This window comes from Anas platyrhynchos, chromosome 6 (assembly GCF_047663525.1).
Source record: "Anas platyrhynchos isolate ZD024472 breed Pekin duck chromosome 6, IASCAAS_PekinDuck_T2T, whole genome shotgun sequence".
Classification (NCBI taxonomy): Eukaryota; Metazoa; Chordata; class Aves; order Anseriformes; family Anatidae; genus Anas; species Anas platyrhynchos.
In genome coordinates, this window is record NC_092592.1 from 25,742,165 (window position 1) to 25,754,266 (window position 12,102).

At 34.4% G+C, this 12,102-nt stretch overlaps 1 long non-coding RNA gene across 2 annotated transcripts in view; it reads left to right on the top strand.

The window, feature by feature from the left end:
- The first annotated feature begins 6,434 nt into the window (after nt 1-6,434).
- The window catches only part of LOC119717366 (uncharacterized), an 80,603-nt gene continuing 74,935 nt past the window's right edge, over nt 6,435-12,102 (top strand). For both annotated transcript variants that reach the window (XR_005266759.2, XR_005266760.2), the window contains exon 1: nt 6,435-6,534. This is a non-coding gene — a long non-coding RNA (uncharacterized lncRNA). The remainder of the gene's footprint in view (nt 6,535-12,102) is intronic.

Consider the following 12,102-nt stretch of genomic DNA (forward strand, 5'->3'; position numbering starts at 1 on the left):
ACAAGAGATGCATTCTTTCACATTTGGGGGGAGGCAACATACTGATGATAATGATGGATGGAGGGAGAATACCAGAGAGTTACAAATACTGTCAAACATCAAGTGTGTATGCTCTAATTCTTTGAACAAGTCGGACCAACCTGCTCTCTTGCAGTACTTCAGAACATAAGGACCTACTTGGAAACTCTTATGAATAAAGAGCAAGGAAGTATTTGTTCGCTTAAATAGTATCTCACATTCTGCATATAACCTTTTGCATGACATTACGTTGTCTGTGCATTGTTAAGAATTGAAATCTTGGTGCTTTTTTTTTTTTTTTGGTATGTGATCCAGGTGCTTTTATTACTTTCAAAGATACTAAAATGAATTTAATTTCTACTACATGCTAAGATTAAATTCAACTTGACTTGGGCCCTGGTAAAATAGAAAAAAAACACTGTATGGTAAGGCAGTTACAAAACAGGGAAGTTACACAATAAGTGGAAAGAAAAAATACCTGTAATGTGTTGCCATAAATAGGAAATGTCAAATGAGTTCACAGATTTCAATTAATGGTAAAACATAAAAAACAGTGTAGCTTTTAAAATACTTAATTTCCTTAAAACTAACAGATTCTAGGGAATTCATTACAACTGGTAGAAACTGATACTTCAACCCAAAGTCTGTCTTGATGAGAGCTTGCTCAGGTGGGATGAAATAGAAATGTGAAGGGACTTCTACAAATATCTAGTAAATTTGTAGGTTCCTCAAGGTCTTCTGTCTGAAGATGTACCTAATACTGCACTTCCTTTTTCATTATTTCTGCAGAATCTTTTCTGTAATAATATGCTTAAAATATGTACGTTTTGCCCCACTTAGTGTGTCCTAACTATGTCCATGAAACACACTGCACAAGAATGTATTGGTCTGAATGGATGATAAAATGTTTGTGATCAAATCTGTTTTGAAAGATGCTTAAAACTAAGCGGAAGAAAATTTCATGTTTATTTTTTTTCAGCATTACTCAACCGATTAGAATCCATTACACTCTAGTTTCTGTGGTTCTCAAGTTTTAGCTTACTTCCTCCCAAACAACTCTTCTGTATTGTTACCTTCGTTGCCTGATTTAAGCAGATAAGGTGACAGAGTTCTTCATGACATTAATGTACATTTAATTTATATCATTACTTCTGCAGTTGGCCTCAATCTTCTTCTGAGAACTACAGTACACACCCCAGTCATGTCCTGTCACCTCTTTTGCTCTTTCTATAATGTCATCTTTCCTCATTCTGACAGATAATTTAGACAGCCTGCCACATACTTTCCTTGCATCTAATTCCACTGTATCTGAAGGGATTGAAAGATGGAATGTGGTGGAACAACACAATCTGTAGCGCGTCCCAGTATCTTTATAAATATTTTAAAATATTTGCATTGACTGCAAGGATTTCCTATGCATTAGCAATGCAATGTGGATAGAATAGTCGCATGACTTTGCCAGTAAATAATACATGGTAATTTCCTCAAGAGATTTTTTTTTATATCGACAAATAATATTTTTTCTTGTACTACTACATAAAAAAAATGTATGCTTACCATATATTTGCTTGGAGGTAATATAAATGTATAATGGATTGTTAAAAAACAAACATTAAGCATAAGGAAGCTTAAAAACCCTGCTAAATCCCTAGGTGGATACATGACACACTCAGCCATAATGCTAGTATTTCTGTTAGTTATGAACCTATCTGCAATGATGTATTGCTCAGAACAGCAGACAAACAAGGCTGTTCAAACAACTTTATGTGTCAAACAGCACATATATCAATCAATAAAACACATAAATTAGCTGTTGATACTTCATCTTGAATTGGCGTATGCAAAGTCTCATTTACTTCACAGGCCTAAGCCAGGGCATGGTAGGTCCAAGCACAACAGTAAGTGGTGGAGCCTTAGGACTGGAGCCAAAGTCACTCAAATCTGTGGGACAATTTATACTGACTTTCAGCAGATCGTTAATTGGTCTTCAAATCATTTATTCTGAAATCTGAACAGATATCTTTTAATACATCGAACATGTTATTTGTGAATATAATTTTTGCAACCAGCCCATCTCTGCTGTTGGTATGCTGGCGCATTGTATCAAAATTGGCTTCACAAAAGAAACTATCATCTGAATCCAGAAAAATACCTAATTATCCTGAGTTCAGACCTGGTTGCTATTCTGGGGGATCATTAAACTAATTCAAGTTGATGAACCATTTACTTTTGTTGCTAAAATGTTCATGTTCTTCTAGAGGTCAACAGCAAGTGAGCAGTTTTCTAGCAAAATAAGAAATTATACCATTCCAAAGGCAGACAAATACCTCCAACACACTGCTAGGTAGCTTGCATATGCAACACTTAATTTATCTGCTTGTTTCTTATTTTTTCTGAGCCTCAATTCTCCCTTCACATTCTCTGTACTCATCTCTTCTACTAGTTGTTTGTTTGTTTGTTTGTTTGTTTTTAATATATATTGGATTTTCCTTCCTTTACATTGTCTTTTTGTTTAAATGTTTTTTAAACTTTAGTGAACTTTAAATCTTACAGTAGAATCAGAGTTTAATTTTCAAAAACACAATTTCCTTTTGATTTGAAACTGGGCAAAGAAATAAGAATTCCTTATTATACTCAAACTTTAAAAACCTTAGGAGACCCAGAAAAGAAATCTCCAAGGGTTCAATATTTTAAAAAATATATTAATTCTTTCTCTAAAGCGGTAATTTAATATGGCAGTTTTTTTGAGTTTTTCTGTAACCAGAGATCACATTTTTACTTTCCATTAAAGAACAACCACAGAGATACTAACGCTGCTTAGCAATGTTTATAGTAGACATTATTTAAACTATAATATAAATGATTTTAAGATATGAAGTCAGTTGCAGACAGACTCTAAGAGACTCTGATCAGCGATGAGAAATTTTTCACTAGATAACTAATTCATATGGCTATCTGCAGAGCAGAACTGTTTTGGCCAGCTGCCCGTATCCACTTCATCACACGTTTAAGTTTAATTAGACTTTGTAGACTGATGGATTATAAAGCCAAAAGGGAGCTATTGGGATTGCCCAGGCTGACCTTTTTTGCAATAGGGGCCAAAGAACTTTGCTGAATAAATCCGCGTTCCAAGAACAAGTCTTTTCAGCCAGGTATCTGCTTTTGTTGTACAAACTATGGTGATGAGTTGTAACTTTTATTATTATTGATCTGGTGTTTCCACACTACCCTTGCACTAAGGGCTTTTTAGCCTTCATTTTCCTTATCTTAAGCTTTATACCAGCCAGCATCAGCCCCTGAATTCATTCTTCTCTCAGGGGCCTGGGAAGATCCCTGCTCTCAAATGTCTGCCTGCAACAAAGGCTCCTTGGTGTACCACTGGCAAGGCTCCCTTGGCCACCTGGGGGCTGCTTCCAGGCCTCGCTGGTGGGCCTAGGCAGCCGGTGTCCACACAGGCCTGTCTGGGCCTCCTGTGTTTGCCACTGTGGATGAAATGCCTCTCTGTGCCACTTAGGCCCCACAGTCTGCTCCCACCACTACACAGCGGGAGTGGAGTAGCCTACACCTGCACTGTAGTCCTTTACAGTGTTCAACAGCTCAGACCTGTGTGTGGACCTGCCATGGCCGTGACTGAATGCTTGACTGGGCGCAGCCCTGTCAGATACTTCCTGGGGAAGCAGCTCCTCCCTTAGCCCTTCCAGAGAAACTGTGCCCACCTGTGAATGCCAAGTGGCTCCACGTGATAACAGGTTCACATTATGCTAAAAGAGGTTCAAAGGTGTTTTGTGACAGGTCACCCTCTAAAAAAACTCCTTCTCTTGGGAATGTCATAGTCTGGATGGAACCCAGTAAGGTGCTGAGCCACTGGGGTTAGATTTCTGAGTTGCCGCTATGTAGTCAGCAACTTACACAGTTACATCCCCAGATGGCAAATATAAGTGTATATTATCCATAGGATCATCAGTTAAATTTAAATAGGTATGCATGCAGGCTTGGAAAGGGATTCCATGTATTTGAGTGCTGAGACTCACAGTTACCATAGGTACCAAACAGAAGTATTGAGCAACAGTTAATAGCTGTCTAACTTTCAGTGGCAACCAATATTGGGAAATCTACTGGTGTGCGCTTGAGGTGATTTAGTAAGCACAGTGAGAACTCCCTTTCTGTCTCTCTGATCTTCCAAGTGACTTTGTTCTCCATGCCTTTGTCCTGCATTTGGAGTCATACGTGTTGATAAGTAATTCTAATGAGCATTTACTTTTAGGCAGAAGGAATCTATAAAAACTGTGTGAACTGGTCTGTAAAAGAAGGGAATAAGATTTAAGAGTTCTCATTTAGGAAAGAACAATATTTATGGTGTCTCCTCCCCCAAATAAATGACTAATAGAATAATTCACTTTGCATGCTTGTACCTACCTTTACATTTAGAAGCATATTGTATTGTTCAAACTTAGAATCATAGAATCATTAAGGTTGGAAGAGACCTTCAAGATCATCTAGTCCAACCATCAACTTAAAATGACCGTAGCTGCAAGACCTGTATCAGTACTTGAGAGTTTTTAGCAGTAATACTCTGCAGATGATGTTAACAAAACTCAGCTGTAGTTTAAAGCTCCACGAGGGTCATCTTGACCGCTTACTGGGTTTGATAATATATGAATAACCTTCTTAGACTAATACTAATTAACTTTGTACAGTTTCTGCTGTAAATTATTTTCTGAGCCTCTTAGGATTGCTCTCAGCCAATTGCATACATGGCAAAAGGTTAATTGTTTGTGAAAGACAAAGAAAAGGGCACCTCTGTGACTCTCAGTAGAAATTAAGAAAATAATGAAATCTTTCTATGGGAATTCACCTGCTTCATGTGTTAGGTATTAACTGCAAAAGTTCTATGATATTGAAATATATATTTTCAAGAGCAACATTAGACAAAAACAGAGTGCTCATTTATATAAAATAATGGCATGGATTGCTGCTTTGTTCAGGAGCCTATCTAGCTAATTTAAGCTTGTCTGTTTTGATAGGATTGATATCATATATATATATATATATATAAAACTATGTATGTCCTGTGCTGATCAAGGCATGGTGGGTTGTTCAAATTAGCTTCTAGCGTGCAGGAAAATATTACCCATGTACATGGCAACTATTATCAGACAAATAGGTATTACATAATTATTGTGGCATTAAATATTTATGTGGCATACTGATATCAGAAGAGACATGAATTGCCAGTTGCACCCAACAAATAACAAAAGCAATTGCATGTGATGCCACAAAATGATTTTAGAGCTTATTTATAGCTGAATTGTGATATAGAGTTTATATAAACATATTCACTTATTTTTTAAATGAAATTTTAAATGTATTTTTTCTTTGGTTTCTTTCTGTCTTCCTCATGAAGTGACTCAGCTACAGAGGTGTTGGTTGGAGAATTCTGAAAATCAAATAAAAATTATTTCAAAAATTGTGAGAAAATAAAGAAATAATGTGGCCTAGTCAGCAAATTATTTATCCTTTGCCCTAATAGCTTTCCTATTATTCTGCTATTATTTGGGCACATACTTCCTCCTCTGCATAGTCTTCTAGAGTTGGTTGCATAAGCAAAGCTGAGCTATGTCAGCATCGATGAGTTAAACTTTATATGTGGGAAAAAAATGATGGAAAATCCTGGTTTTGAAATAATGGCAGGTTTTTGGAATCCAGAATGGTAGAACACTGTGGTTTTATGTTAACTTGTGTGTGCATACAGTTCTGTAAAAATAACTAACGCTTTGTAAACCTTGGTGCTTTGCCTGAAAGCTGTGAAGGGTAATAAAAATCATAAATAAATAAATATTTCAGTAAATAAATAGGGATAGAGAAGTAATATCAAAAGCTGGAAAGTTAGAATGTGGGAAACCTGATAATGAAAGTTAGCTAAAAACCTTTGCTTTTGATGCTAAATGTTTTGCTGATGATTTCATTTTAGCTGAAATGTTTGGGTAGGTTAAAACATAGGCTCTGAGGGATATTTAAGGTACAGTGTGTTTACCTTGTTATAGGCTATGTAGAGAAATTGTATGGTTTATGTCAGCCTGGTTTCTGGCCATTTTTTGGGTACACTGTTTATTTGTCTCTGTATAGCTTAATATTGCTTTGCTTTCTTGGTCATGGTGTGTAATCATGCCCTGAGTGGAACAGCAGTTTCAGTGGTTCAGTGAATTCAGTGTTTTGTTTGTTGTTGTTGTTGTTGTTTTTCCTTTCTTATTGTATTAAAATTGTATTAAATAGTTGCTAATGCTGATCAAGCATAAGAAAGCAAGCAGTTTATAATGGAAATCTCCTCTTTCTGTCTTTGAGGTTACCATTTCCAGCTGATGCAAATTCTCTAAATTGGTATAAATGGGATTTCCTCATAACATATGTGAGCAAATCCTGCCCTCACCATTAGTACTAGTAGCAAAAGGAGCACCTGTAAAGCCAGTATCACCAGCATAGAGAAGAATTTTTATTGCCTCTAATTCATCTTAATATGTGAGTAGTATCTGAGTAAATGGTGTTATTCCTAGTATACAGCTAATAAAAAAAATGAGTAGGGGAACATGGTCTATTTCAAAAAAAAAAATAAAGACCTTTTTCACACAGAAATTTTAAACTGTTCTTCCTTGGTTGAAAAGAAAGGTGAATCCAAGATTAAACTAGAGGCAGCAGAGAGCAGCTGCAAAAACAGTGACTTAAACTGAGAATTTGACAAGGACTCATGCCATACCAGTGTGAATTGACACTGACAAAGGTCTTAGTTTCAGGATAAAGTTTTATTTGAGTATTGTTTTAAGTTGATTCTGATAACATAAATGGAAATAACCTTCTAGTATCTAGAATGAGTTGGGTGATTTTTCTGGTGTAACTTACACATGTGCGTGTCTGAAAGACTGTTTTACACCTTTGGTTTACTGACTTTTTTTCTTCCCTATGGAGATCAATAAATGAAGGTTTGATTACTAGAGGTTCTGAAATTTATTTCTGACCATATGGGAAAGTGAAATCTTCTGAGGAATGGGGAATGGTCTGAATATCATCACAGAATACTTAGAATTCTGACAGAAAAAGCTAGGAAATTTCTTATTGAATTGTTATTACCGGCTCAGTATTGCTGGAGGCTGGGGTCTTTGGCAATTGGGATCCATGTAGACACGCTGTAGAAAGGACAGTGGCCAAAGAGTTGTTTTTGTTGCCATATAAATAGAAAGGAAATTAAATAATTGTAATGGATAGGCACAGTTGCAGTATGTTTATTTTGCTGTGAAAGCTGTATGCAGGAGAAGAAAAAGAAAACCAAAATAGATGGTGATATATTTTACCCTTGAAACTGGCTTCAGATTTTCACGCAACTTTCTGTTGAAGCGTTCATGTTCACACAAAAAAAAGAATCTAGCAAACTGACAAATTGGCGTTTTGGGCAAAATACAACCGTATTCCTGTCTTCTTCAGACAGATCTGACTGAGGAAATACTACATTGACTCAACTACTGCTGTTTGAAATTTTTCTGTGAAAACATCTAAGCTTTGGAGCAGACCAAAAACTATATGTTAATATAATCTTTTGGTTTTAGCATGCAGATATACACAACTGGGTAGTGGCTACAACTGTGGCTACAACTAAAGAAAAGGATGGTTTGGTTTGGGTTCTTAGAATGCTAGGTGAGGGCAATATTTCTACAGCTCTTCAGATACTACTTTTTTCAGATTTTTAATTTATTTATGTATAGATAGTATAAACACATTTGTTGGATCTAATAGAAACAAATCAGGAATCTTTCAATCTTTCCAGAATTTTTACTAATTTATATATACTGACAATCAGGTATTTATTTAATATGTAGAAGGGTTGATGGTTATATTACATCATCCTAGAAGTACCCCTTTCTTTTTATACTTCTGTGGCATAGAAATAAGAATGTATGAACTGCCTTCTTTAATACAACTTACCTTCTTTGTGACAATATTTTCCAAAAGTTTCCTTGTTCTGACTGTTTTACAACATGTTTTGAGGGCTGTCTATAGCTCCAAACTTATTTCTTATTCACAAATAAAAACGAGCTATTACAATGTTATCAAGCGTGTCTGAAAATCCTAGAAGTCACCCTGTATTCCATCATATCATTCGTGCTTTTTTTTCAATTCATTTAATTTCTAAAGCGCATTTTCCCGATGTTGTCAATCTTTTCCTGGTAAAGTTTCAACAAGCTGAGAATGAAATAACCATTCAGAATATAAACATAAACTTTTCCATCTGGTTGCTTTTGTCAAAAACAAACAAACAAAAATTTAGAGAAATCTTTGAAGATGTGTATTATTGAAGCTTTTAGTTTTCCATATTTAAAAATGGACATTTAATTTACATTATATGGTCCCTTTTTAAGGACAGTTATGATGCTAATGAGTCCTGCATCATAATTATTCTAATACAAAGAAATAACAGCTTTTTTATTAATATGACAGTTTATACCTATTAAATGAATACCTTTGAAAATAATTTTAAACCTCTTATTTAAATGCAAATTGAATAAAACATCAAAGAAAATGTCAAAAGGAACAAGAATGTGGACATAATACTGTTCTTAACCTGATTAGTTACTTTTAGCAAAATTTCTATTTTAGTCTTAGTATTATTGTGAGATTCTTTTAAACTAGTAATTTCACATTTTGTTGTTTTCTGCATTTTTAGATACACAGCTATTAGTCTTAAGAAAATAAAAACAGTGTTCCTCTTTAATGTAAATGTACATTCAAAAAATCACATTTTTTGCTTTCATGTCTGTTCTAGATTAGCTTTTATGGCTTAAATACCACACAGGCTTTGTTTTCATATGCTTCTCAGTTCAAGACTCTGGAAATATTTACAGCATTAGCTTAGTGGGTTGATGAGTCACTTTTACCAGAGACAACTTGGAAATTCTTTTTATTTTTCTGTTTATTCTTAACAGCATTTATTCCTGAATCTATATGTTGCTTAACAACCAGAAGGTGGAATGTTCAGGTTTTACACTTAGTAAACCAGCTTACAATTATTTGTTACACTCATGAGTGCAGCTGAGCAACATAATAGAGCATTATGTTCTTATTGTTACTTAACCAAAGAAGATCAGAAGTGTGTTGATTTGAAGGCTTAAAAACAAGAGTAATTCTAGAAGTGGTTTATATTGATATGATAATGATATCTCTACCCATGTATGAAAATATCTGGATAACCTGATTGAGAGGCCACTATTATTAACGCTATGATGCTAGGTTGAAGCAATTCTTCTAAGGGCAGAATAAAGCGAAGGAAGAGTTACATGATCCAGTACATGTATGTTGAGATAAACAGGTTTGGTGTAACAAAAAGTCCTTTCCAAAGAGGTGGCACTCTGTGAGGATCTCAGGAAGAGGTGGTCTAGAAGATGAAGGGAAAGTATGTCATAACAGTGACAAACTGCAACTATTTGGGTAAATGAGTTACTCCACAGGAAGTTTCATACATAACAGAGCACTTCAGCTGGATAAACTGATGGACTTTCCATTTACTGCTGTGTATGAATTTTATCCAATGTCACTTCCTTATAGTAAGGATAACAAGCAACGCCTCATCAGCTCACTCAGCAGCTTCTATTCAGTGACTGAAAATTTCTGTTGGCTTCAAGCAATCCAAAAAATATTTCTGTAGGTGTTAATACAGAAATTCACTATTCAAGTTTTATGGTCTAATGGATCAGTTTTTGTGTTTGCTTTCTCTAATCCACTACACGTTATTTATTTATTTATTGTTACAGAAATTACATGCACTGTAAATCAACAGGTACTTAAAATATGCTTGCACCAATTTTTCTCTCTGATGCGTGACAGCTTTATATGTGAAGATTATTTTTAACTGATGTTCTTCAAAGTTATATGTATGATTAGAAATAGGTTTGTTTAGGGTACAGGGGAGAATACTGTGTTTATTTCTCAAGTTAGGTGAAATACTACATTCTTGGTCAATTGTTCATATTAGAAATGGATATAACTCTACTCTTGGCTGAAGCAGATGGAGATGCTGTTTATCTTACGCTTAATTAGGCATATCTTATTCTTTGAAATCTGCAGATATAAAATCCACATTATTCAAAATTTCTAAGGATTAAGCCTTCTCACTAAAAATGGCAAATATAATGGCAGAAATTGCTTGCACTTGGACAGATGTCTCCGAATTTACTTATTGTTAGTATTTTTAGTATTCTTCCTGTAATACCAAAGACAGCAAAGTGTTACTGACTTTATTAGTTTCAAAACAGTGCAATTTGCTACTGAACATGCTGAGAAAATCACAGCTTTGATCATGAAAGATGGAAAGACAAATGCTGCAATTTTCAGTAACACATTTAGTTTGTCTGTGGCTAGAAAATTTAACACATTACAGCTTTTGTAGTGCTTCACATGTTTTTCTGATATGTCTGTTAGCATTCCATGTTTTAGTTTTAACATAACCAGGGTAATCCTAAATAGGAGTGATTGTGTATGTGTACATTTAAGAAAACAGGTACTCATTTCATATTCTGTGTATCATTGAACATTCTGTATCACAGCATTTTAAATTATATGCATAATACTAATTTCACCTTTTTTCTTTATAAACCCATGGTTCTTCTGCAGAAGTTAAAACAACAAGTTTGGCAATCGAAGTCTTAATCACAGTTCCACATCAGCTTTACACCCAAAGGACTAGGACAGGCTTGAGTTCAGTACCAGATCGAAAAAAAGTAACTGCTTGGGTACTTCCAGTGCTTTCATGAGGTTTTATTTCTAATGGCAGAGATCAGCTGACATTTCATTTTTAGACTATGTTGGAAATAAAGCTCAATACTAGACTTTTAGTTCTGACCTGTGTGTATAAACAAACTATAAGAGTAAGCTTTGATCTGCAGACTTGAATTCTTGTATGCCCCCATCTTTATCACTCTGTAATTCAGAAACTACATGCATTTCTCTGATCTACATTTATTTCTTATTTCTACACTTCCTTCTTTTCTTCTTTAAAAAAAATAAAAATAATAATTTACCTTTGTAGTAGTCTACAGACTACAGAAAGCAAACAAGAACTTCAGGGTAGGCTATAAGGCATCTGCTGTTTTGATATTTGTTAGGGGAACTGCTTATTTACTCCATTATATACTCCAAGAGCAAATTAGTTGCTTGGTCACACTTAAAGAGGTCTATCTACTAAGAGAAAGTTTATAGAACTAGAGAGACCTGGACAATTCAAAGGGCAAGGGAAGATAAACTATGTGTACCGGGGTAAGGAAGTGAGGCAAAAATTAAGTGTTAGCTGAAACTCATCTCTTTCTGGCTGACCAAAGGCAGAAAGGAAGTTTTTGAAACAGTTTCTAAAAAATTTGCTTCTCTAGAGGGCTTATCCCCCTGCTTCTTGATCATCAATCCCTGCCATCACCATCAGCTCTGGTTTTATTCTTGTAACTAATGAAGTAGGTAGCTGACACTGTATGCGTATTAAAAAAATATAAAGTTATATATAAAAAGGTTATCTATATAAATACAATTTTAAGCAAACATGTAAATATATTTATAAAAATATATTTTATGCATTTTATGTATATTTAGATGTAAGATACTTTAATATTTGTTTTAATTCATATATTCAGTTATCCCTTTTGTCTTTATCATTCATACACAGTAATTATTACAATGAAATTCTCTTTAGAGTGAGAAGTTTATGGCTATGTGGAGCTTAAATTTAATCATGTCTGATACATTTCATCCTCTCCTTCCTCTGAAACAATTGTAAAATAGAAGTATGTTTGTCATTGTATTTTTTTTAAACAAATAATTAATAATACATTCAGTGAAGGGAAAAAACAACTATGATTTGTAAACAAACTTTATCTTTCAAAGAATTATTTTACCTTTTTTCACAAAATATAATAAAATGTAATAAAAATATAATAAATTTTTATATAAAAAAATAATAAAGTCAATCTATGCAGGCCACAGAAAAGATGGTATTCAATTCATCCAAGTTAGGATCAGAAGCTACTGGTGTGTGGCATGATTTAAAAACATTTCAGA